Here is a 24665-nt window from a genome sequence, read left to right as displayed (position 1 = left end):
GCAAATGAAGTACAGATTGAGAGAATAATTGATAGCATCAATGCACTAGGTCCACTCACTCGTTCGAGGGCAACACAGCTAGCAAATTTCTGTGGGCACTTCGCATTCGTCTCAACATCTGAACCCAAGAAAGTTGAAGAAGTCTTCATGGAACCTGAATGGATTCAAGCTATGCAAGAAGAGCTTCAACAGTTTGAGTTGAATAATGTATGGGAACTGGTTAAGCGTCCTGATCCTTGCAAGCACAATATAATAGGCACCAAATGGATATATCGCAAGAAGCAAGATGAGCATGGTCAAGTTGTTAGAAACAAAGCTCGTCACGTTGCTCAAGGGTACACTCAAGTTGAAGGGATTGACTTCGATGAGACATTTGCTCCTGTGGCTAGACATGAAGCCATACGCATACTGATGGCCTATGCAAATCATCATAACATTCTTCCGTATCAAATGGATGTGAAGAGCGCTTTTCTCAATGGCAAGATTGAAGAAGAAGTGTATGTTGCACAACCGCCTGGCTTTGAAGATCCAAAACATCCTGACATGGTGTACAAGCTCAACAAGGCACTGTATGGCCTCAAACAAGCCCCTCGGACTTGGTATGACACACTCAAAGACTTCCTGAAGAGCAAAGGCTTCAAACCTGGTTCCCTCGACCCCACTCTCTTCACGAAGACATATGATGGTGAACTGTTTGTGTGACAAATATATGTGGATGACATTATCTTCGGCTGCACCAATCACAAATACAGTGAAGAGTTTGGATATATAATGCAAGAGGAATATCAGATGTCCATGATGGGTGAGCTAAAGTTCTTCCTTGGTCTTAAAATACATCAGCAACGCAGCGGCATCTTCATATCTCAAGAGAAGTACCTCAAAGATTGCCTGAAGAAATTTGGGATGCAAGACTGCAAAGGATTCACAACGCCAATGCCAGCCAAACCTCATCTGGGTCCCAACGACAATAGTAAAGAGTTCGATCAAAAGGTATACCGCTCCATGATTGGTTCTTTACTTTATCTATGTGCATCTAGGCCAGATATTATGCTTAGTGTTTGCATGTGTGCTCGATTCCAAGCGGCACCAAAGGAATCGCATCACTTAGCTGTGAAGCGAATTCTTCGATATTTGGCTTACACCCCAACATTAGGATTATGGTATCCAAAGGGCTCAGAGTTTGATCTGATTGAATTCTCGGATGCTGATTATGCTGGTGACAAGGTGGATCGCAAGTCTACATCTGGCACATGTCATTTTCTGGGACGATCACTTGTATGTTGGTCTTCAAAGAAGCAGAACTGTGTATCTTTCTCCACTACTAAATCTGAATACATTGCTGCTGGATCTTGCTGCGCTCAGCTTCTATGGATGAAGCAAACACTCAAAGACTATGGCATTCATCTGAAGCAAGTGCCACTCTACTGCGACAACGAAAGCGCCATCAAGATTGCCAACAACCCAGTTCAGCACTCGAAGACAAAGCACATTGAAATTTGTCATCACTTTCTCAGAGATCATGTTGTGAAGGAAGATATTGATATCATACACGTCAACACTGAAGAGCAATTGGCAGATATCTTCACCAAGCCCTTGAATGAGAAAAGGTTTTGCAAGTTACGGTGTGAGCTAAATATCTTGGAATCCTCAAATGTCCTGTGATCAGGCACACACCCTAACACTTATGCATATTGATGACTTAGAAGTGCAACACACAAAGTAAAGTATATCTTCAATCAATGAAGACTTACATTCTAAGTGTGAATACATTAATGTGAAATTTGACTTCGGAGCGCCACGATAATTGTGCGCCGTGTCTGGGTCTAATACTTCCTATACGGTGGGTATCGCCACCACCAAACTTTTCTGTTTGAAGTGTTTCACTCATGGCGTTACATTTACTATGTCTTCACATTTTGATTTGGCTTCAATCTCAACTTGTCTTCATAATTATCTTCACTATGTTGATTTGATTGTCTTTCTCATATATATATATAGAGAGAAAATAGATACTACCACCTAGTGGTAGTTACCCCCACCCTAGCAGCCATCCGATCTCATTCTAATTGCGGGCTGTGATTAACGGGTTAAGTTGTAAAACTAGTTGATTCATCTCCCCAGCCCGATAGGAAAAAATAATCAGATAATTTCAGTTTTTATGCATGGCCCGGAATATAGCTAGCCAGCCGTTTCCAACAACTTGGCTACCTCCCCTTAAAAAAACTACTTGGCTACCTTTAGTTCTAGCCTCCCGCATGCATGCACACATATACATTTTTTTAGGGAAACGCATGCACACATATACTTAAACTGTATATAGTTTACACTACATTTTTTTTGCTGGTAACACACTACATATTCTCTTCTGAAAAACTTCATATACTTGCCCACAAACATGTATATACTTGACACTACATACTCTTGGGGGGTTTATAATTCCTTTTGGTTCGAAGAGAAGTATATATGATTCCTTCGTTTCTTGATCGTGCACACATACTAGAGCTAACAGTAGTATGCCGTTCCATTCTTCAGAAAAGGTACTATATACTAAATAAAAAATACAACTTTTTGGGGGCACATAGTCTGTACGCTAAGAAAAATGAACACATGCCATTGGATTTTTTATATATATTGATACTCCTTTCTACTGCTGAAAGTATATATATACACCAAAATACACTTTTTCCAAACCATATACCCCTTTGTCCATACTACATACTCCCATACTATGTTTTGGTACATACTACCATCCTATTTTTTTCGGAATATACTACTATATGACATACTATTTTTTTTTTTCAACAGCATATATTCCTCAGTCCACACTATATACTACCATACTATTTTTTAGAATATACTACCAACTATTTTTTCGGAATATACAACCATACTACATACTATTTTCTCAAAATATACTATAAAAATTTGGTGGCTACGGTACGTATCCAAGAGCATAACTATAATTTGTTCAAACATATGGAATCGGGTAGATAGAACATTTTGTGAGGCCATGCAGTAGTTTTGCCAACCTAGCATACACGTACGAATCCATCTTATGAGATGCGGTGCATGGCTTCGGCAAAAAAATTTATACGGTGCATGCAGCCAAGAAATTTACCGGTCGTTAGCTAATGTGTGCACCCTTTTATAGCCAGCTTCACCCGTGATTAGTTGAAAATTTGGACGTACCATCCCACCTATCAATCAGGGGTTCCATTATCCCTAAAAAATATTATTATTTCATTCCCCTAATTAGGTATGGCTGCTAGCGGGTTACAGGGTCCTGGCGACGTTCGCTACCAAGCAATCTCGGTTGCCTCGCTACTACAACGGGGACACGTGGAGGCCAAAGAAAATAGTGGTAACTATCACTGCATGTAGATAAAATTTGTCATATATATATATACTAGTGTTCTGTCCTCTACAGCATTCACTTATAGCTATGTCTTTTTGTGAAATCTTTTGAACTAAGTGAATGTGATCGGACCCTAACCTCTCTATACTTTCTATCTCAAACTCTATCTCTCCAAATCATATGCATTCTCTTGAAACTGTCGAATATCTTCTTTGCGTCCTTGTCAGCAGACGATACAGAGACAAACATTAAGTCTGTTTTCAATGCTAAATCCTTTCACCTGAAACCCGGAGAAGTGGGAACGACCACCCGACAATCCAGGCGTGTGTGGGAACGTGAAACAACCTCCGATATGTTGCATGATAGCCATGTGCCCTTCAGATGTGGATCGCCAGGGGCACCTGTGTAATAACAATGTGTCGTCCCTGTCCCTATAAATACACGCCTCACCATAGTCATTATCCTTTCTTTCACTCTCGCACAAACCCTAGCACCACCGCTAGCTCTCGACGACGCCGGCGACGAAGCGCTTAGCTGCCGCGACCTCACCGACGCCGTCTTCGCGCCGGCCACGGACATTGTCTTCTCCGCCGTCACCAAGTTAGGGCACGGACGATCGAACTGCTTGGCCTCCTCTCCCACACCGTCTAGCAGTTCTTCGTGTGGTAAATAAAACTTCCTTTTTACGGCCCATTTGATCCTATAGATTCATCATTTTTTACCACAAGCAGTTTCTGTTCACACAAGTTGGATCTATTTCATACTGCATCTCATAATATGCCTAGTATGTTCACTTATGCTTCACAAAGTAGTTAGATTCCTCACTTGTACTTATTCGTGGATTCGTACAAATCTGGAACCAACTCTTTATCTATGAGTGAATGTCTTCGCACGATGAGGTCAATGTCTTCTAAACTGATTTATCTTCAAAATCTTCTGAGAATGCATATGACCTCTTCCCCTTCCCTCGCACCTTAATGCTGTCACAGGTACATGTCCGTGGGAGAATCCCTTGGTTCTCATAGTCTGCATTCATTTGCAGAATTCTTACAGCATCATATAAATTCTCCCGAAGCCAGTTCCTGTTTGACCCGCAGGCGAAAGCCTTTGAAACCTTTGAACGTGTTGAAGCCATTCAGTTTGAAGTTCATGGCTATAGAGAAATCTACAAGGAAGGGAGGCAGACAGCACCGTGGAAACACTGCTAAGGACCTCAGATCTATATGAGCTATACAAGTCAGATCCAGAAGAAACCTATGGAGAACGCAAGAACCGAATCCAATGGATTCGAAGACATTGAGCAGAGGAATGGTTCAAGTACAGATTCGTCACCGACGAATATGCTGAGAAGAGTGCCATCAAGGTCCCATGGGGAGATATCATATACAAAGGTCTTCAGCCCAAATCACAGTCCGAAGCTATTGCTCAAGGCTTTTACCCCTGCATGCTTCATGGACCTCAGCCTGCTAATGCCGACCCATCCTCTCTGTTATGGTGTCGCGAAGACAATCTCTTCAAGCGCAACTATCAGTTTGCACAGAACTCTGCCAAGGAAAACAAGAAGTCATTGGGATTAGACTTCAACCCAGGCCCCTCTGCGCCACGTGCTGATGGCACACGAGAAGCTGAACCCAATCTGGTTGGGCCCTTCTACAACCTAGAAGGTCTCATCACTCATATTATGGTTCAAGGGGCAGTCGTGGATCGACCTGCAGATGATGCTGAATCTGACGAAGCACCTTCACCACCGAAGCAAACGAAGCTGAAGAAGCCTAAAGCTTCAAAGTCTGCCTCAGCACCAAAAATCTTACGGGCGAAGCCACTGGCTACTGCACCTCCTGAAGACAGTGTGCAGTCTGAAGATCTATCACGTATCTCCAAGAAGACTGAGATGAGAAAGAATACTGATCAGGCACTGACTGCTGCTGCTATTCTGTGCAATGACGCCATTGATCTGTCCAACGATAAAGATCTTGCAGATGACGCTCTTGAGCAACTGATCAAGAGCAAGGAAGAAGCAGAGATCTTCAATGATTTGCCTCTCTTTCATGTGGCAATCATTCATAACTTCACTGATGAGTGGTTTGACACGCCCAACCTCAGCTTTGAAGATCTGCAACTTCCAATTGGCCTCAGTGTCGCCTTCAATGGCGCCATTGCTTCTGAGCTAGCTCTAGCTCAGCGCATAGTTGAACTGAAGCACAAAATTGACTATGAGAAAGCTCAGTTCAAGAAGCACATGGACAAGCTCAGCGTGCAAGATGTGAAAAACTTCAAGATTATGCTGCACGAGCTCAAGGAAGCCTTTCTCAAGAAGCATGAAGAAGCTAAAGGTTCTCGTGAGTGCATGAAGAGCCTGGCTGACAAGTGTGTGCAAGCCTACAATGAGGCTGAGAAGTGCAAGGCTCTTGGTCGTCCTGGCATCGACCCCAAAATGGCTGCAAAGAAGAAGAAGCCCTCAACTGACCAATCTGCACCTTCAAGGCAGGAAGAACCTCGCATAGTCTTCCCAAGCAGCATGACTGGCTCGAAGCCAAAGGTCAGGTCAACCGCTTCAGAACTGAAGAAGACGAGGACTGCCGAGGCTGAAGCCAGAAAAAGGAAAAATCCTGAAGCTTCTGATGCCGCTCCCTTTAAGAAGAAGCGCAAAACCAAGAAGGATCGGGCTGCTACCACAGAGCCCCTAGTTCTTGAACCCATCTCAGTTGCTCGTCCTGACTCTTCTCATCAGGAACGACGGATGATAGTTCATGAGCCCGCTTCCACAAAGGCTCCTGAAGCTGAAGACATTCCAGCAGTTGACCCCACCGCTGCTGAAGACATTGGTCACCATGACAATGTTGAAGATGATGTAGTTCTTCCTCAGATCGAACACAACTTGGTATCATCGCCTGTTCTCACGAACAGCGAACTCATCAGCATTGGTCGTCCTCTGACGCCAATTGCTCAGGATGCATCATGGGCTGATCACCCACAACAAGACACCCCTAGTACTCCCCAACCGCAAGCAACCCCATCAGTGCAAGAAGAGGATGACTTTGAGGCCCAGCCAACTCCATCTTCACAGGCGTTGCCAGCATTACGCAGGCTTCGCAAAGGACCAAGGCCCCAAGTCCCTCTTTCGAGCGTTTCAAAAGGAGAAGTGCACCACCAATCGGTTGCACGTCAGGTGTTCCCCAAAGCCACTCCTACTGTGAATGTTTCCGAGTCTGAAGCTAAAGTTGCTGAAGACAATCCGGCTGCATCAGCCGAAGAAAAACAAGCAGAAGAACGTGCCTCTACTTCCCCCATCACTGAAGAAGTTGTTCCTGAAGTGAACGTGTCAGTGCCCGACCCTCCAGCTCCTCAAGTGGAGGTTGAGAATCGTGAGGCTGCCACCACTAACACCACTGAAGCCAATGACGTGGTCATGGCTGAAGACACTGTGAATCCTGCACCTAACACTGTGCCAGAGGCCAATGAAGCCAATGATGCACCTGCAACAGATGTGCAGCCTGACGCCTCTATTGATGCCACTGCTCATGTTCCGCCACCAAGGCCACACACTATCGAGCAAGCATTCAACTATGGCCAACTTATCACTATCAAATGGCCTTTTTTGACTCCTCCGCCTGCTGCTGGTCCTTAGTTTGACTATCACATTGAGCACAGGCCTCAGGTTCAGAAGCCAATGCCAAGGTTGCCCAGGTTTCCAGGTACTGCATCTGCACCCAGATCTTTTAATATCAATGGCTTCAAGGCACACAACACCTTCTTTGACAGCGCCAAGAACCCCTACACCAAGGCAAGAATATCTTCTGATCGGTTCTGGAGATATCAGTAGCGCAGTTATTACTCATGCATTTTGTACAATCAAGGTCGCATTTTCCCACATATGCATCTTGACATTGAAGCCATAATTGGTCTGCCTTGTTTGGAAGAAGCTCTGGATTGCTTCAGAGAGTCTGGATTGTTGCCATTCGTCACTGACAAGGAGCACTCGAACGAAGAATTGCTGCTCCAATTCTATGCCACTCTTCATATTCGTGGCTACAACAGAGATCTGAAGACTTGGGTCCTTGAGTGGATGACATGCAACATTCATCACGAAGCCAAAGCCTCTGATATCATTGAGCTCACTGGCCTGCCCACTCCAGGAGATCTTTATGAACCTGGTTGTCAGGTTCACAGTGCAGCTATGGAGAGCATTTTTCACAAGCCTGAACCCAATATGAGTCAGATGCTTAGCATGATGAAGCCTTTGCCTCCAGATGCTGAATATCCTAAGGAGTTCTTTGCTGAAGACCTTGAGTATCTGCCACGTACTATCTATCACATCATAAGGCGAACTCTCTGGCCCATCAAAGGACATTCTCCACATGCAAAGTTGGAAGGTGCAATGAAGACTTTGGTCTTCCATATTCTTCACGGCAAATGCTTCAATGCACAAGACTTCTTCATCCGCCAACTTGCTGCATCAGGATCTGATCTCTTTGGCTTGAAGTTTTACGCTCCATGGATTATGTGGTTGATCAAACTACACTCAGTTGTCACCTATTAGCCCTCTGCTCGCAATCATCGGATCTTTATGCCTGACGTCGATATGTCAGTTGAAGCCATCTATCCAGAGCCTGCCAAGGAGCCCCTTAGTCTTCAAAATGCTGAGAATCAAAGCTTCTCTCAAAACATTGAAGGAGTTCAAGCAGTCACTCGTATTTATCCTCTGGCTGGTACTACACGTGCACCTCATCGTGCCCTCACTGAAGCCACTAAAAGCACCATTGCCCAATGTAAGTGCATCTAGTGCCACCCCTAGTTGGTTTTGGAGTATTGACGACAAACCTAGTTGAGGGACTAATGTGTTTCTGAGAATTGCAGGATAACACAGGTAGAAATCCCTCATTGATTCGATTTTCCTACCAGAGATGACCCCTAAAAATGTATGAAGATATTGAAGTCAAAGGTGGTATGTGAAGACATTCACATTGAAGACTATGACAAGAGAAGACATAGCAATGAAGACTATGGAGCGCGAAGACTTAGATCTTTCGTAGTTCTTTTTCTTCTTTGTTGAGTCATAGGAACCACTGTACTGTTAAGTGGGGTCCAAGAGAACCAGTCAGAATGACTGAAGTGATGCTTAACTAAAATCCTATGTCTTCGAGTGAAGACTATGAGAGCGAATCTTGTCCAGAGTTGGACAAGTCAGCTTTGCTTGTAGCCCAAGTAAAGTTGTCGTGTGTGTTTGAAATCTGACCGTTGGAACACGTGTCGGTTCCTTAGTGACCCAGGGTCATTTCGGACAAATCAGGTTGGGTTGCCTAGTGGCTATAAATAGCCCACCCCCTACAACCATAAACGGTTGGCTGCTCAGAGTTAAAGTACGGCTTTTGTCGTTTGAGAGCAACCCACCTCGAAGCCTTTGAGAGAGAATTCCTTAAGAGGATAAATCCCTAACCACCCAGAGCCAAAGAGTGTTAGGCATCACTTAAGTCTTCTTGTCTGTGTGATCTGAAGACTTATTACACTTGAGGACTGTGAATCCTCCAGCCGGTTAGGCGTCACGTTCTGAGCATCCAAGAGTCATTGTGGATCGCCGGTGAACGAAGTCTGTGAAGGTTTGGAAGTCTACCTTGAAGACTTACCAGAGTGATTGGGCGAGGTCTGTGTGACCTTAGCTCAAGGGGAATACGGTGAGGACTAAGTGTCCTGAGCTGCGTGTTCAGGACTAAGTGTCCGGGACTGAGTGTCCTCAGGTTTAAATACCTATCCGCCCTAACCAGACGTACAACTGTCACCGCAGTTGGAACTGGTCTACCAAACCTTTATCTTCATCACGCACACTGGTTCTATCCTTCCCATCTCTTTATTTACAGTTGGCACTTGTGAAGTCAGTGCCTATTTGCTTTATCTATTTGTCTTCACTGTGTATCTGTCCTTACTGCCTAGCTGCTATTGGTCATTGTGGTTTCACTTCATTAAATGCTTGACTATGGTCTGCCTAGTGTAGTCTACCTTCCGTTGCATGGTAATAGGTTTATTTCTATCATTTGTCTTCGAAACTTCCATGTTTTGAAGACTTCCATAAAAATCGCCTATTTACCCCCCCCCCTCTAGTCGATATAACACACTTTCAATTGGTATTAGAGCAAGGTACTCCCTTGTTCTGTGTGATTTTGGTTTAACCGCCTGGAGTTTTAGTTATGTCGACCACAGGTATGAAGACTGTGCCATGCCCCATCTTTAACGGTCACGAGTATCCCAAGTGGAAGGCCATGATGAAGAAGCGCCTCATGGCAACAAACAGCGAGCTGTGGACCGTCACTGAGATTGGTCTGACCGATCTGTGCAAGATGGCGGAAGCTGATGACATTCGCAAGTACACTCTTCTCAACCTCACGGCGAAGGACGTCATCTGCTCCTGTCTATCTCAAAACCAGTTTAGGAATATCATTCATCTCGATCATGCGAAGCTCATCTGGGACCGTCTCTCTGAGGTCTATGAGGGTCATTGAACTCGTCATGATCCTCGGTTCGAGGACTTTAAGGAGTCTCTCAAAGCGATGATATTCGAACCAGAATCATCATCTTCTGCATCATGCCTTATGGCAAATGATGCTAAGGTAATTGAATGCTATCTATCTGAATCCAGTGATGATGAATCTGGTGATGAATTTGGACCCAGCTATGCAAAACTTGCTTCCCATGTCACTAAGCAACAGAAAGCTATGTAAAATATTCAAAAACTGTTAGAAAAAAGCGACGACCTGTTGGACGCTGAAATGACTCGATCTCAGTCCTTAATTGAAGACATAAAAAATCTTCCTATTAAGTATGAGGAACTTGAAAGTTGTCATGAAACGCTCTCAACAACTCATGAAAGGCTTTCCTATGATTATCTTCAAAGGAAGCAAGATCTTGAGAAATTGAGAGCGGCTCATGAAGATCTTCAAAAGGAAAACGAGTCACTTCGCGCCAAACAGATCAGTTCATCTCAGGAAGGATTTGAACCACCATGTCTTAAATGCATTGAGCATGATAACGCTACTTTTGTTGCTGAATGTTCTACTACTGCTACTGTTGCAATATCTTCAACTGTTGATGTGGTAACTAACCCCTCTACTGAGGACACCACTGCTATTGCTGATGAGAATGCTAGGTTGAAGACACTGCTTGAAACAGGGATGTACAAAAGTCTCAAAGGGCATCAGACACTATGTGATGTCCTCAAAAGGCAGATCCTGAACCGAAACCCTAGGAAAGAGGGTGTCGGGTTCGAAAGGAAAATGAATGCTGATGGCTCTTACTGGAAACCAGAGCAGTACCCCAAAACCACATTGGTTGCTGCAAAGGAACCTTCGGCGGATCCATCCACCCTATGTGGCTTCACTTGTGCTAACCTCATTGTTATTGATGAATCCTTTGATGCAAACTATAAACTGTTTAAGAATCAAAATGGTGAAGTGTTTGCCAGGTACATTGGTACTAACTGCAGGAATGGACCGCCTATGAAGAAGATCTGGGTGTCGAAAAGGTATTTGGAGAATCTTCCTGTGAATGTCATCATGACACCACAGGTGAAGAAGACAAACCCTAGACCACAGGCTTCATACGGTCCAAAGGCTTCATACAGACAGAGGACTCACCAGAGTCACACTAACGCAAATGTTTTGCAGGGAAGCCATACTCAGGCCTATGAATATGAGCGCGGTCCATCAAACCGCCATGTTCGTAAGACCAAGAACTATTCTGCTTATTCTTATGAGTACTATTGTCCACCCGCAAGACTTTTTGCTAGGGCTCCAAAGCCAAAGTTCTCAGATGCTGCACTTAGACTTATTGCTTCGAAGACGGCCTTGAAGATGTGGGTGGCTAAGAAAGCTTAACTCTCTTTTGCAGGGAAAGGTCTCCAGCCGAAAACCAAAATCGTCTGACACTATTGCTGGGGACCTTAAACATCTTGTAGGGCGCAAGATCAAATTCCCAAATGGTCTTACTATGTACTTTGTTTCTGAATCGCTTGCAACTTGCCCTATCAGTCCTAATCTCGATCTAAGCTTTAATAATCCACTGGCTCGTCAAATGTTTTTGCTTCACAATTCTCTTCGTGAAGCCTATCCCCCTAACTGCACTGTAGGGTACGACACCAGCTGCTTCAGAATGGATTATTGATAGTGGGTGTACAAATCACATGACTGGCAAGCGAAGCCTTCTCATGGACTCAACTTTACGTACATCTGACAAAAGTCACATCTGATGGGGAACGTAGTAATTTCAAAAAAAATTCCTACGCACACGCAAGATCATGGTGATGCATAGCAACGAGAGGGGAGAGCGTGATCTACGTACCCTTGTAGACCGACAGCGGAAGCGTTAGCACAACGCGGTTGATGTAGTCGTACGTCTTCACGGCCCGACCGATCAAGCACCGAAACTACGGCACCTCCGAGTTTTAGCACACGTTCAGCTCGATGACGATCCCCGGACTCCGATCTAGCAAAGTGTCGAGGGAGAGTTCCGTCAGCACGATGGCGTGGTGACGATCTTGATGTACTACCGTCACAGGGCTTCGCCTAAGCACCGCTACAATATTATCGAGGATTATGGTGGAAGGAGGCACCGCACACGGCTAAGAATATGATCACGTGGATCAACTTGTGTCTATGGGGTGCCCCCTACCTCCGTATATAAAGGATCAAGGGGGGTGCGGCCGGCCAGGAGGAGGGCACGCCAGGAGGAGTCCTACGCCCACCGGGAGTAGGATTCACCCCCCCCTTTCCTAGTTGGAATAGGATTCGGGAAGGGGGAAAGAGGAGAGAGAGAAGGAAGGGGGGGCGCCGCCCCCCTCTCCTTGTCCTATTCGGACTAGGGGGGAGGGGCGCGCGGCCCAGCCCTGGCCACCTCTCCTCTCTTCCACTAAAGCCCACTAAGGCCCATATACCTCCCGGGGGGTTCCGGTAACCTCCCGGTACTCAGGTAAAATCCCGATTTCACCCGGAACACTTCCGATATCCAAATATAGGCTTCTAATATATCAATATTTATGTCTCGACCATTTCGAGACTCCTCGTCATGTCCGTGATCACATCCGGGACTCCGAACAAACTTCAGTACATCAAAACTCATAAACTCATAATATAACTGTCATCGAAACCTTAAGCGTGCGGACCCTACGGGTTCGAGAACAATGTAGACATGACCGAGACACGTCTCCGGTCAATAACCAATAGCGGAACCTGGATGCTCATATTGGCTCCCACATATTCTACGAAGATCTTTATCGGTCAGACCGCATAACAACATACGTTGTTCCCTTTGTCATCGTTATGTTACTTGCCCGAGATTCAATCGTCGGTATCTCAATACCTAGTTCAATCTCGTTACCGGCAAGTCTCTTTACTCGTTTCATAATACATCATCTCGTAACTAACTCATTAGTTGCAATGCTTGCAAGGCTTATGTGATGTGCATTACCGAGAGGGCCCAGAGATACCTCTCCGACAATCGGAGTGACAAATCCTAATCTCGAAATATGCCAACCCAACATGTACCTTTGGAGACACCTGTAGAGCTCCTTTATAATCACCCAGTTACGTTGTGACGTTTGGTAGCACACAAAGTGTTCCTCCGGTAAACGGGAGTTGCATAATCTCATAGTCATAGGAACATGTATAAGTCATGAAGAAAGCAATAGCAACATACTAAACGATCGGGTGCTAAGCTAACGGAATGGGTCAAGTCAATCACATCATTCTCCTAATGATGTGATCCCGTTAATCAAATAACAACTCTTTGTCTATGGTTAGGAAACATAACCATCTTTGATTAACGAGCTAGTCAAGTAGAGGCATACTAGTGACACTCTGTTTGTCTATGTATTCACACATGTATTATGTTTCCGGTTAATACAATTCTAGCATGAATAATAAACATTTATCATGAAATAAGGAAAAAAATAATAACTTTATTATTGCCTCTAGGGCATATTTCCTTCAGTCTCCCACTTGCACTAGAGTCAATAATCTAGTTCACATCGCCATGTGATTTAACAGCAATAGTTCACATCACCATGTGATTAACACCCATAGTTCACATCGATATGTCATCAACACCCAAAGGGTTTACTAGAGTCAGTAGTCTAGTTCACATCGCTATGTGATTAACACCCAAAGAGTACTAAGGTGTGATCATGTTTTGCTTGTGAGATAATTTTAGTCAACGGGTCTGTTATATTCAGATCCGTAAGTATTTTGCAAATATCTATGTCAACAATGCTCTGCACGGAGCTACTCTAGCTAATTGCTCCCACTTTCAATATGTATCTAGATCGAGACTTAGAGTCATCTAGATCAGTGTCAAAAATTTGTATCGACGTAACCCTTTACGATGAACCTTTTTGTTACCTCCATAATCGAGAAACATATCCTTATTTCACTAAGGATAATTTTGACCAATGTCCAGTGATCTACTCCTAGATCACTATTGTACTCCCTTGCCAAACTCAGGGCAGGGTATACAATAGGTCTGGTACACAGCATGGCATACTTTATAGAACCTATGGCTGAGGCATAGGGAATGACTTTCATTCTCTCTCTATCTTCTGCCGTGGTCGGGCTTTGAGTCTTACTCAATTTCACACCTTGTAACACAGGCAAGAATTCTTTCTTTGACTGTTCCATTTTGAACTACTTCAAAAATTTGTTAAGGTATGTACTCATTGAAAACTTATCAAGCGTCTTGATCTATCTCTATAGATCTTGATGCTCAATATGTAAGCAGCTTCACCGAAGTCTTTATTTGAAAAACTCCTTTCAAACACTTCTTTATGCTTTATAGAATAATTCTACATTATTTCCGATCAACAATATGTCACTCACATATACTTATCAGAAATGTTTTAGTGCTCCCACTCACTTTCTTGTAAATACAGGCTTCATCGCAAGTCTGTATAAAACTATATGCTTTGATCAACTCATCAAAGCGTATATTCCAACTCCGAGATGTTTGCACCAGTCCATAGATGGATCGCTGGAGCTTGCATATTTTGTTAGCACCTTTAGGATTGACAAAACCTTCTGGTTGCATCATATACAACTCTTCTTTAAATCCATTAAGGAATGTAATTTTGTTTATCCATTTGCCAGATTTCATAAAATGCGGCAATTGCTAACATGATTTGGACAGACTTAAGCATCGCTACGAGTGAGAAAATTTCATCGTAGTCAACACCTTGAACTTTGTCAAAAACCTTTTTCGACAAGTCTAGCTTTCTAGATAATAACACTACTATCAGCGTCCGTCTTCCTCTTGAAGATCCATTTATTTTCTATGGCTTGCCGATCATCGGGCAAATCCATCAAAGTCCATACTTTGTTCTCATACATGGATCATATCTCAGATTTCATGGCCTCAAACCATTTCGCGGAATCTGTGCTCATCATCGCTTCCTCATAGTTCGTAAGCTCGTCATGGTCAAGTAACATGACCTCCAGAACAGGATTACCGTACCACTCTGGTGCGGATCTCACTCTGGTTTACCTACGAGGTTCGGTAGTAACTTGATCTGAAGTTACATGATCATCATCATTAGCTTCCTCACTAATTGGTGTATTAGTCACAGGAACAGATTTCTGTGATGAATTACTTTCCAATAAGGGAGTAGGTACAGTTACCTCATCAAGTTCTACTTTCCTCCCACTCACTTCTTTCGAGAGAAACTCCTTCTCTAGAAAGGATCCATTCAAAACAACAAAATTCTTGCCTTCGGATCTGTGATAGAAGGTGTACCCAACATTTTCTTTTGGGTATCCTATGAAGACGCACTTCTCCGATTTGGGTTTGAGCTTATCAGGTTGAAACTTTTTCACATAAGCATTGCAACCCCAAACTTTAAGAAACGACACCTTAGGTTTCTTGCCAAACCATAGTTCATACGGTGTCGTCTCAATGGATTTAGATGGTGCCCTATTTAACGTGAATGCAGCTGTCTCTAATGCATAACCCCAAAACAATAGTGGTAGATCGGTAAGAGACATCATAGATCGTACCATATCTAATAAAGTACGGTTATGACGTTCGGACACACCATTACACTGTGGTGTTCCAGGTGGCGTGAGTAGTGAAACTATTTCACATTGTTTTTAACTGAAGGCCAAACTCGTAACTCAAATATTTTACTTCTGCGATCATATCGTAGAAACTTTTATTTTTGTTACGATGATTCTCCACTTCACTCTGAAATTCTTTAATCTTTTCAAATGTTTCAGACTTGTGTTTCATCAAGTAGATATACTCATATCTGCTCAAATCATCTGTGAAGATCAGAAAATAATGATACCTGCTGCGAGCCTCAACACTCATCGGATCGCATACATCAGTATGTATTATTTCCAATAAGTCAGTTGCTCGCTCCATTGTTCCGGAGAACGGCGTTTTAGTCATCTTGCCCATGAGGCATGGTTCGCAAGCATCAACTGATTCATAATCAAGTGATTCCAAAATCCCATCAGCATGGAGTTTCTTCATGCGCTTTACACCAATATGACCTAAACGGCAGTGCCACAAATAAGTTGCACTATCATTATTAACTTCGATCTTTTGGTTTCAATATTATGAATATGTGTATCACTACGATCGAGATCCAATGAACTATTTTCATTGTGTGTGTAACCATATAAGGTTTTATTCATGTAAACAGAACAACAATTTATTCTCTTACTTAAATGAATAACCGTATCACAATAAACATGATCAAATCATATTCATTCTCAACGCAAACACCAAATAACACTTATTTAGGTTCAACACTAGTCCCAAAAGTACAGGGAGTGTGCGATGATGATCATATCAATCTTGGAACTATTTTCAACATACATCGTCGCTTCACCCTTAACTAGTTTCTGTTTATTCTGCAACTCCCGTCACGAGTTACTAATCTTAGCAACTGAACTAGTATCAAATACTGAGGGGTTGCTATAAACACTAGTAAAGTACACATCAATAACATGTATATCAAATATACTTATGTTCACTTTGCCATCCTTCTTATCCGCCAATCACTTGGGGTAGTTCCGCTTCCAGTGACCAGTCCCTTTGCAGTAGAAGCACTTAGTCTCAGGCTTAGGACCAGACTTGGGATTCTTCACTTGAGCAGCAACTTGCTTGCTGTTCTTCTTGAAGTTCCCCTTTTTTCCTTTGCCCTTTTCTTGAAACTAGTGGTCTTGTCTACCATCAACACTTGATGTTTTTCTCGATTTCTACCTTCGTCAATTTCAGCATTACGAAGAGCTTGGGAATCGTTTCCGTTATCCCTTGCATATCATAGTTCATCACGAAGTTCTACTAACTTGATGATGGTGACTAGAGAATTCTGTCAATCACTATCTTATCTGGAAGATTAACTCCCACTTGATTCAAGTGATTGTAGTACCCAAACAATCTGAGCACATGCTCACTAGTTGAGCGATTCTCCTCCATCTTTTAGCGATAGAACTTGTTGGAGACTTCATATCTCTCAACTCGGGTATTTGCTTGAAATATTATCTTCAACTCCTAGAACATCTCATATGGTCCATGACGTTCAAAACGTCTTTGAAGTCCCGATTCTAAGCCATTAAGCATGGTGCACTAAACTATCAAGTAGTCATCATATTGAGCTAGCCAAACGTTCATAACGTCTGCATCTGCTCCTGCAATAGGTCTGTCACCTAGCGGTGCATCAAGGACATAATTCTTCTGTGCAGCAATGAGGATAAACCTCAGATCACGGATCCAATCCGCATCATTGCTACTGACATCTTTCAATACAATTTTCTCTAGGAACATATTAAAATAAACACAGGGAAGCAACAACGCGAGCTATTGATCTACAACATGATTTACAAAATACTACCAGGACTAAGTTCATGATAAATTTAAGTTCAATTAATCATATTACTTAAGAACTCCCACTTAGATAGACATCCCTCTAATCCTCTAAGTGATCACGTGATCCAAATCAACTAAACCATGTCCGATCATCACGTGAGATGGAGCAGTTTCATTGGTGAACATCACTATGTTGATCATATCTACTATATGATTCACGCTCGACCTTTCGGTCTCCGTGTTCCGAGGCCATATCTGTATATGCTTGGCTCGTCAAGTATAACCTGAGTATTTCGTGTGTGCAACTGTTTTGCACCCGTTGTATTTGAACGTAGAGCCTATCACACCCGATCATCACGTGGTGTCTCAGCACAAAGAACTTTCGCAACGGTGCATACTCAGGGAGAACACTTCTTGATAATTGGTGAGAGATCATCTTAAAATGCTACCGTCAAACTAAGCAAAATAAGATGTATAAAAGATAAACATCATATGCAATCAAAATATGTGACATGATATGGCCATCATCATCTTGCGCCTTTGATTTCCATCTCCAAAGTACTATCATGATCTCTATCGTCACCGGCATGACACCATGATCTCCATCATCTTGATCTATATCAATGTGTCGTCACGTGGTCGTCTTGCCAACAATTGCTCTTGCAACTATTGCCATCGCATAGCGATAAAGTAAAGCAATTATTGGACGCTTGCATCTTATGCAATAGAGAGACAACCATAAGGATTTTGCCAGTTGCCGATAACTTCAAGAAAACATGATCATCTCATACAACAACTTATATCTCATCACGTCTTGACCATATCACATCACAACATGCCCTACAAAAACAAGTTAGACGTCTTCTACTTTGTTGTTGCAAGTTTTACGTGGCTGCTACGGGCTTAGCAAGAACCGTTCTTACCTACGCATCAAAAACCACAACGATAGTTTGTCAAGTTGGTGTTGCTTTAACCTTCGCAAGGACCGGGCGTAGCCACACTCGGTTCAACTAAAGTTGGAGAAACTGACACCCGCCAGCCACCTGTGTGCAAAGCACGTCGGTAGAACCAGTCTCACGTAAGCGTACGCGTAATGTCGGTCCGGGCCGCTTCATCCAACAATACCGCCAAACCAAAGTATGACATGCTGGTAAGCAGTATGACTTATATCGCCCACAACTCACTTGTGTTCTACTCGTGCATATAACATCAACACATAAAACCTAGGCTCGGATGCCACTGATGGGGAACGTAGTAATTTCAAAAAAAAAAATCCTACGCACACGCAAGATCATGGTGATGCATAGCAACGAGAGGGGAGAGTGTGATCTACGTACCCTTGTAGACCGACAGTGGAAGCGTTAGCACAACGCGGTTGATGTAGTCGTACGTCTTCACGGCCGGACCGATCAAGCACCGAAACTACGGCACCTCCGAGTTTTAGCACACGTTCAGCTCGATGACGATCCCCGGACTCCGATCCAGCAAAGTGTTGGGGAAGAGTTCTGTCAGCATGACGGCGTGGTGACGATCTTGATGTACTACCGTCGCAGGGCTTCGCCTAAGCACCGCTACAATATTATCGAGGATTATGGTGGAAGGGGGCACCGCACACGGCTAAGAATATGATCACGTGGATCAACTTGTGTCTATGGGGTGCCCCCTACCTCCGTATATAAAGGATCAAGGGGGGGTGTGGCCGGCCAGGAGGAGGGCGCGCCAGGAGGAATCCTACTCCCACCGGGAGTAGGATTCCCCCCCTTTCCTAGTTGGAATAGGATTCGGGAAGGGGGAAAGAGGAGAGAGAGAAGGAGGGGGGGCGCCGCCCCCCTCTCCTTGTCCTATTCGGACTAGGGGGGAGGGGCGCGCGGCCCAGCCCTGGCCACCTCTCGTCTCTTCCACTAAAGCCCACTAAGGCCCATATACCTCCCGGGGGGTTCCGGTAACCTCCCGGTACTCCAGTAAAATCCCGATTTCACCCGGAACTCTTCCGATATCCAAATATAGGATTCCAATATATCAATCTTTATGTATCGACCATTTCGAGACTCCTCGTCATGTCCGTGATCACATCCGAGACTCCGAACAAACTTCGGTACATCAAAACTCATAAACTCATAATATAACTGTCATCGAAACCTTAAGCGTGCGGACCCTACGGGTTCGAGAACAATGTAGACATGACCGAGACACGTCTCCGGTCAATAACCAATAGCGGAACCTGGATGCTCATATTGGCTCCCACATATTCTACGAAGATCTTTATCGGTCAGACCGCATAACAACATACGTTGTTCCCTTTGTCATCGGTATGTTACTTGCCCGAGATTCGATCGTCGGTATCTCAATACCTAGTTCAATCTCGTTACCGGCAAGTCTCTTTACTCGTTTCGTAATACATCATCTCGTAACTAACTCATTAGTTGCAATGCTTGCAAGGCTTATGTGATGTGCATTACCGAGAGGGCCCAGAGATACCTCTCCGACAATCGGAGTGACAAATCCTAATCTCGAAATATGCCAACCCAACATGTACCTTTGGAGACACCTGTAGAGCTCCTTTATAATCACCCAGTTACGTTGTGACGTTTGGTAGCACACAAAGTGTTCCTCCGGTAAACGGGAGTTGCATAATCTCATAGTCATAGGAACATGTATAAGTCATGAAGAAAGCAATAGCAACATACTAAACGATCGGGTGCTAAGCTAACGGAATGGGTCAAGTCAATCACATCATTCTCCTAATGATGTGATCCCGTTAATCAAATAACAACTCTTTGTCTATGGTTAGGAAACATAACCATCTTTGATTAACGAGCTAGTCAAGTAGAGGCATACTAGTGACACTCTGTTTGTCTATGTATTCACACATGTATTATGTTTCCGGTTAATACAATTCTAGCATGAATAATAAACATTTATCATGAAATAAGGAAATAAATAATAACTTTATTATTGCCTCTAGGGCATATTTCCTTCAACATCACATTTGCTGACACTGGTAAAAGCAAGGTATTGGGTCTAGGTAGAGTTGCAATCTCAAAGGATCAACACATGGATAAAGTCATGCTTGTTGAATCCCTTGGTTTCAACTTAATGTCTGTCTCAATGCTTTGCGATTTAAACATGATTGTGATGTTTGGAAAATATTGTTGCCTTGTACTAATGGAATCTGACAAGTCTCTAGTGTTTGAAGGGTATCGGAAAGATGATTATTACGTGGTAGATTTCTCAGCAGGACCACAACTTGCCGTATGTCTTCTAGCAAAAGCTTCTGAATGCTGGCTCTGGCATCGAAGGCTATGGAATGCTGGCATGAGGAACCTCCACACCCTTGCAAGGAAGAAGCATGTCATAGGCATCGAGGGCGTCAAGTTCAAGAAGGATCACTTATGCGGTGCCTGTGAAGCAGGAAAGATGACGAGGGCCAAGCATCCCTCGAAGACAATCGTGACAACGACTCAACCCTTCGAACTGCTACACATGGATCTTTTCGGTCCCACTCATTACTCAACTCTTACTACTACTGCTTGTCTCTAGGGCTTTGTCATTGTTGATGATTATTCAAGATATACTTGGGTGCATATAATCCTTTACAAGACTGAAGTGCAGGATGTCTTCAGACGCTTCGCCAATCGAGCAATGAACAACTATGGCGCCAAGATAAAGCACATCAGAAGTGACAATGGCACTGAATTCAAGAACACTAGCCTAGATACATATCTTGATACTTTGGGCATCACACATGAATTCTCAACTCCGTACACGCCACAGCAGAATGGCATCATCGAACACAAGAATAGAACACTTATTGAGATGGCTCGGACGATGCTTGATGAATACAAGACTCCAAGAAAATTCTGGCCTGAAGCCATTGACACTGCATGCCATATCATCAACCGTGTTTATCTTCACAAGCTTCTGAACAAGACATCCTATGAGCTCCTTACTGGCAAGAAGCCAAATGTCAGTTACTTCAGAGTATTTGGCGCCAGGTGCTGGATCAAGGATCCACATCACACTTCAAAATTTGCACCAAAAGCACATGAGGGTTTTATGCTTGGATATGGAAAGGATTCGCACTCTTACAGAGTCTTCAATCTCTTTCATTATAAAGTGGTTGAAACAGTGGATGTGCGGTTCGATGAGACGAACGGCTCACAAAGAGAGCACCTGCCAAATGTGCTAGATGAAGTTCCATCCAGTGAATCAATCAAACTTATGGGAACTGGAGAAATCATACCTTCTGAAGCTCAACCTGAAGAAGAACTTATCATCTCCGCACCTGATCAACCTGAAGACAATGCTCAGCCTGAAGACAATCCCTCTAACAATGACAATGATCAGCAAGAGCAAAATCTTCGTCCTGTACATCCTCGTGTTGCAAATGAAGTGCAGATTGAGAGAATAATTCATAGCATCAATGCACCAGGTCCACTCACTCGTTCAAGGGCAACACGGCTAGCAAATTTTTGTGGGCACTTCTCATTTGTCACAATAACAGAACCCAAGAAAGTTGAAGAAGCCTTCATGGAACCTGAATGGATTCAAGCTATGCAAGAAGAGCTTCAACAATTTGAGCTGAATAATGTATGGGAACTGGTTAAGCGTCCTGATCCTCGCAAGCACAATATAATAGGCACCAAATGGATATATCGCAACAAGCAAGATGAGCATGGTCAAGTTGTCAGAAACAAAGCTCGTCTCGTTGCTCAAGGATACACTAAAGTTGAAGGGATTGACTTCGATGAAACATTTGCTCCTGTGGCTAGACTTGAAGCCATAGGCATACTGCTGTCCTATGCAAATCATCATAACATACTTCTATATCAAATGGATGTGAAGAGCGCTTTTCTCAATGGCAAGATTGAAGAAGAAGTATATGTTGCACAACCGCCTGGCTTTGAAGATCCAAAACATCCTGGCATGGTGTACAAGCTCAACAAGGCACTGTATGGCCTCAAACAAGCCCCTCGGGCTTGGTATGACACACTCAAAGACTTCCTGAAGAGCAAAGGCTTCATATCTGGTTCCCTCGACCCCACTCTCTTCACGAAGACATATGATGGTGAACTGTTTGTGTGCCAAATATATGTGGATGACATTATCTTCGGCTGCACCAATCAGAAATACAGTGAAGAATTTGGATATATGATGCAAGAGCAATATCAGATGTCCATGATGGGTGAGCTGAAGTTCTTCCTTGGTCTTCAAATACGTCAGCAACGCAACGGCATCTTTATATCTCAAGAGAAGTATCTCAAAGATTGCCTGAAGAAGTTTGGTATGCAAGACTGCAAAGGCTTCACGACGCCAATGCCAGACAAACATCATCTGGGTCCCAACGACAATGGTAAAGAGTTTGATCAAAAGGTATACCGCTCCATGATTGGTTCTTTACTTTATCTATGTGCATCTAGGCTAGATATTATGCTTAGTGTTTGCATGTGTGCTCAATTCCAAGCGGCACCAAAGGAATCGCATCACTTAGCAGTGAAGCGAATTCTTCGGTATTTGGCTTACACCCCAACTCTAGGATTATGGTATCCAAAGGGCTCAGAGTTTGATCTGGTTGGATTCTTGGATGCTGATTATGCTGGTGACAAGGTGGATCGCAAGTCTACATCAGGCACATGTCATTTTCTGGGACGATCACTTGTATGTTGGTCTTCAAAGAAGCAGAACTATGTATCTCTCTCCACTGCTGAATCTGAATACATTGCTGCTGGATCTTGCTGCGCTCAGCTTCTATGGATGAAGCAAACACTCAAAGACTATGGCATTCATCTGAAGCAAGTGCCACTCTACTGCGACAACGAAAGCGCCATCAAGATGGCCAACAATCCAGTTCAGCACTCAAAGACAAAGCACATTGAAATTCGTCATCACTTTCTCAGAGATCATGTTGTGAAGGAAGATATTGATATCATATACGTCAACACTGAAGAGCAATTGGTAGATATCTTCACCAAGCCCTTGGATGAGAAGAGATTTTGCAAGTTATGGTGTGAGCTAAATATCTTGGAATCCTCAAATGTTCTGTGATCAGGCACACATACTAACACTTATGCATATTGATGACTTAGGTGTGCAACACACGAAGTAAAGTATATCTTCAATCAATGAAGACATACATTCTAAGTGTGAATACATTAATGTGGAATTTGACTTCGGAGCGCCACGATAATTGTGCGCCGTGTCTGGGTCTAATACTTCCTATACGGTGGGTAACGCCACCACCAAATTCTTCTATTTGAAGTGTTTTACCCATGGCGTTGCATTTGCTATATCTTCACATTTGGTTTGGCTTCAATCTCAACCTGTCTTCATGATTATCTTCACTATGTTGATTATATATACTAGTGTTCTGTCCTCTACAGCATTCACTTATAGCTATGTCTTCCTGTTGAATCTTTTGAACTAAGTGAATGTGATCGGACCCTAACCTCTCTATGCTTTCTATCTCAAACTCTATCTCTCCAAATCATATGCATTCTCTTGAAACTGTCAAATGTCTTCTCTGCGTCCTTCTCAGCAGAAGATACAGAGACAAACATTAAGTCCGCTTTCAATGCTAATTCCTTCACCTGAAACCCGGAGAAGTGGGAACGACCACCCGACAATCCAGGCGTGCGTGGGAACATGGAACAACCTCTGATATGTTGCATGATGGCCACGTGTTCTTCAGATGTGAATCGCCAGGGGCACCTGTGTAATAACGTTGTGTCGTCCCTGTCCCTATAAATACACGCCTCACCACAGTCATTATTCTTTCTTCCACTCTCGCACAAACCCTAGCGCCACCGCTAGCCCTCGACGACGCCGGTGACGAAGCGCTTAGCTGCCGCGACCTCTCCGACGCCGTCTTCACGCTGGCCGCGGACATCGTCTTCTCCGCCATCGCCGTAGGTGTCCTCCGTCGCCAAGTTAGGGCACGGACGATCGAACTGCTCGGCCTCCTCTTCCACTCCGTCTAGCAGTTCTTTGTATGGTAAATAAAACTTCCTTTTTACGGCCTCTTTGATCCTATAGATTCGTCACTTTCTACCACAAGCAGTTTCTGTTCACACAAGTCGGATCTATTTCATACTGCATCTCATAAAATGCCTAGTATGTTCACTTATGCTTCACAAAGTAGTTAGATTCCTCACTTGTACTGATCCGTGGATTCGTACAAATCTGGAACCAACTCCTTATCTATGAGTGAATGTCTTTGCACGATGAGGTCAATGTCTTCTAAACTGATTTATCTTCAAAATCTTCTGAGAATGCATATGACATCTTTCCCTTCCCTCGCACCTTAATGCTGTCACAGGTACATGTCCATGGGAGAATCCCTTGGTTCTCATAGTTTGCATTCATTTGCAGAATTCTTATAGCATCATATAAATTCTCCCGAAGCCAGTTCCTGTTTGTCCAGCAAGTGAAAGCCTTTGAATCCTTTGAACGTATTGAAGCCATTCAG

This window comes from Triticum urartu, chromosome 5A (genome assembly GCF_056163025.1).
Source record: "Triticum urartu cultivar PI428250 chromosome 5A, HENAU_Tu73, whole genome shotgun sequence".
NCBI lineage: Eukaryota > Viridiplantae > Streptophyta > Magnoliopsida > Poales > Poaceae > Triticum > Triticum urartu.
This window is presented reverse-complemented; position numbering follows the sequence as displayed.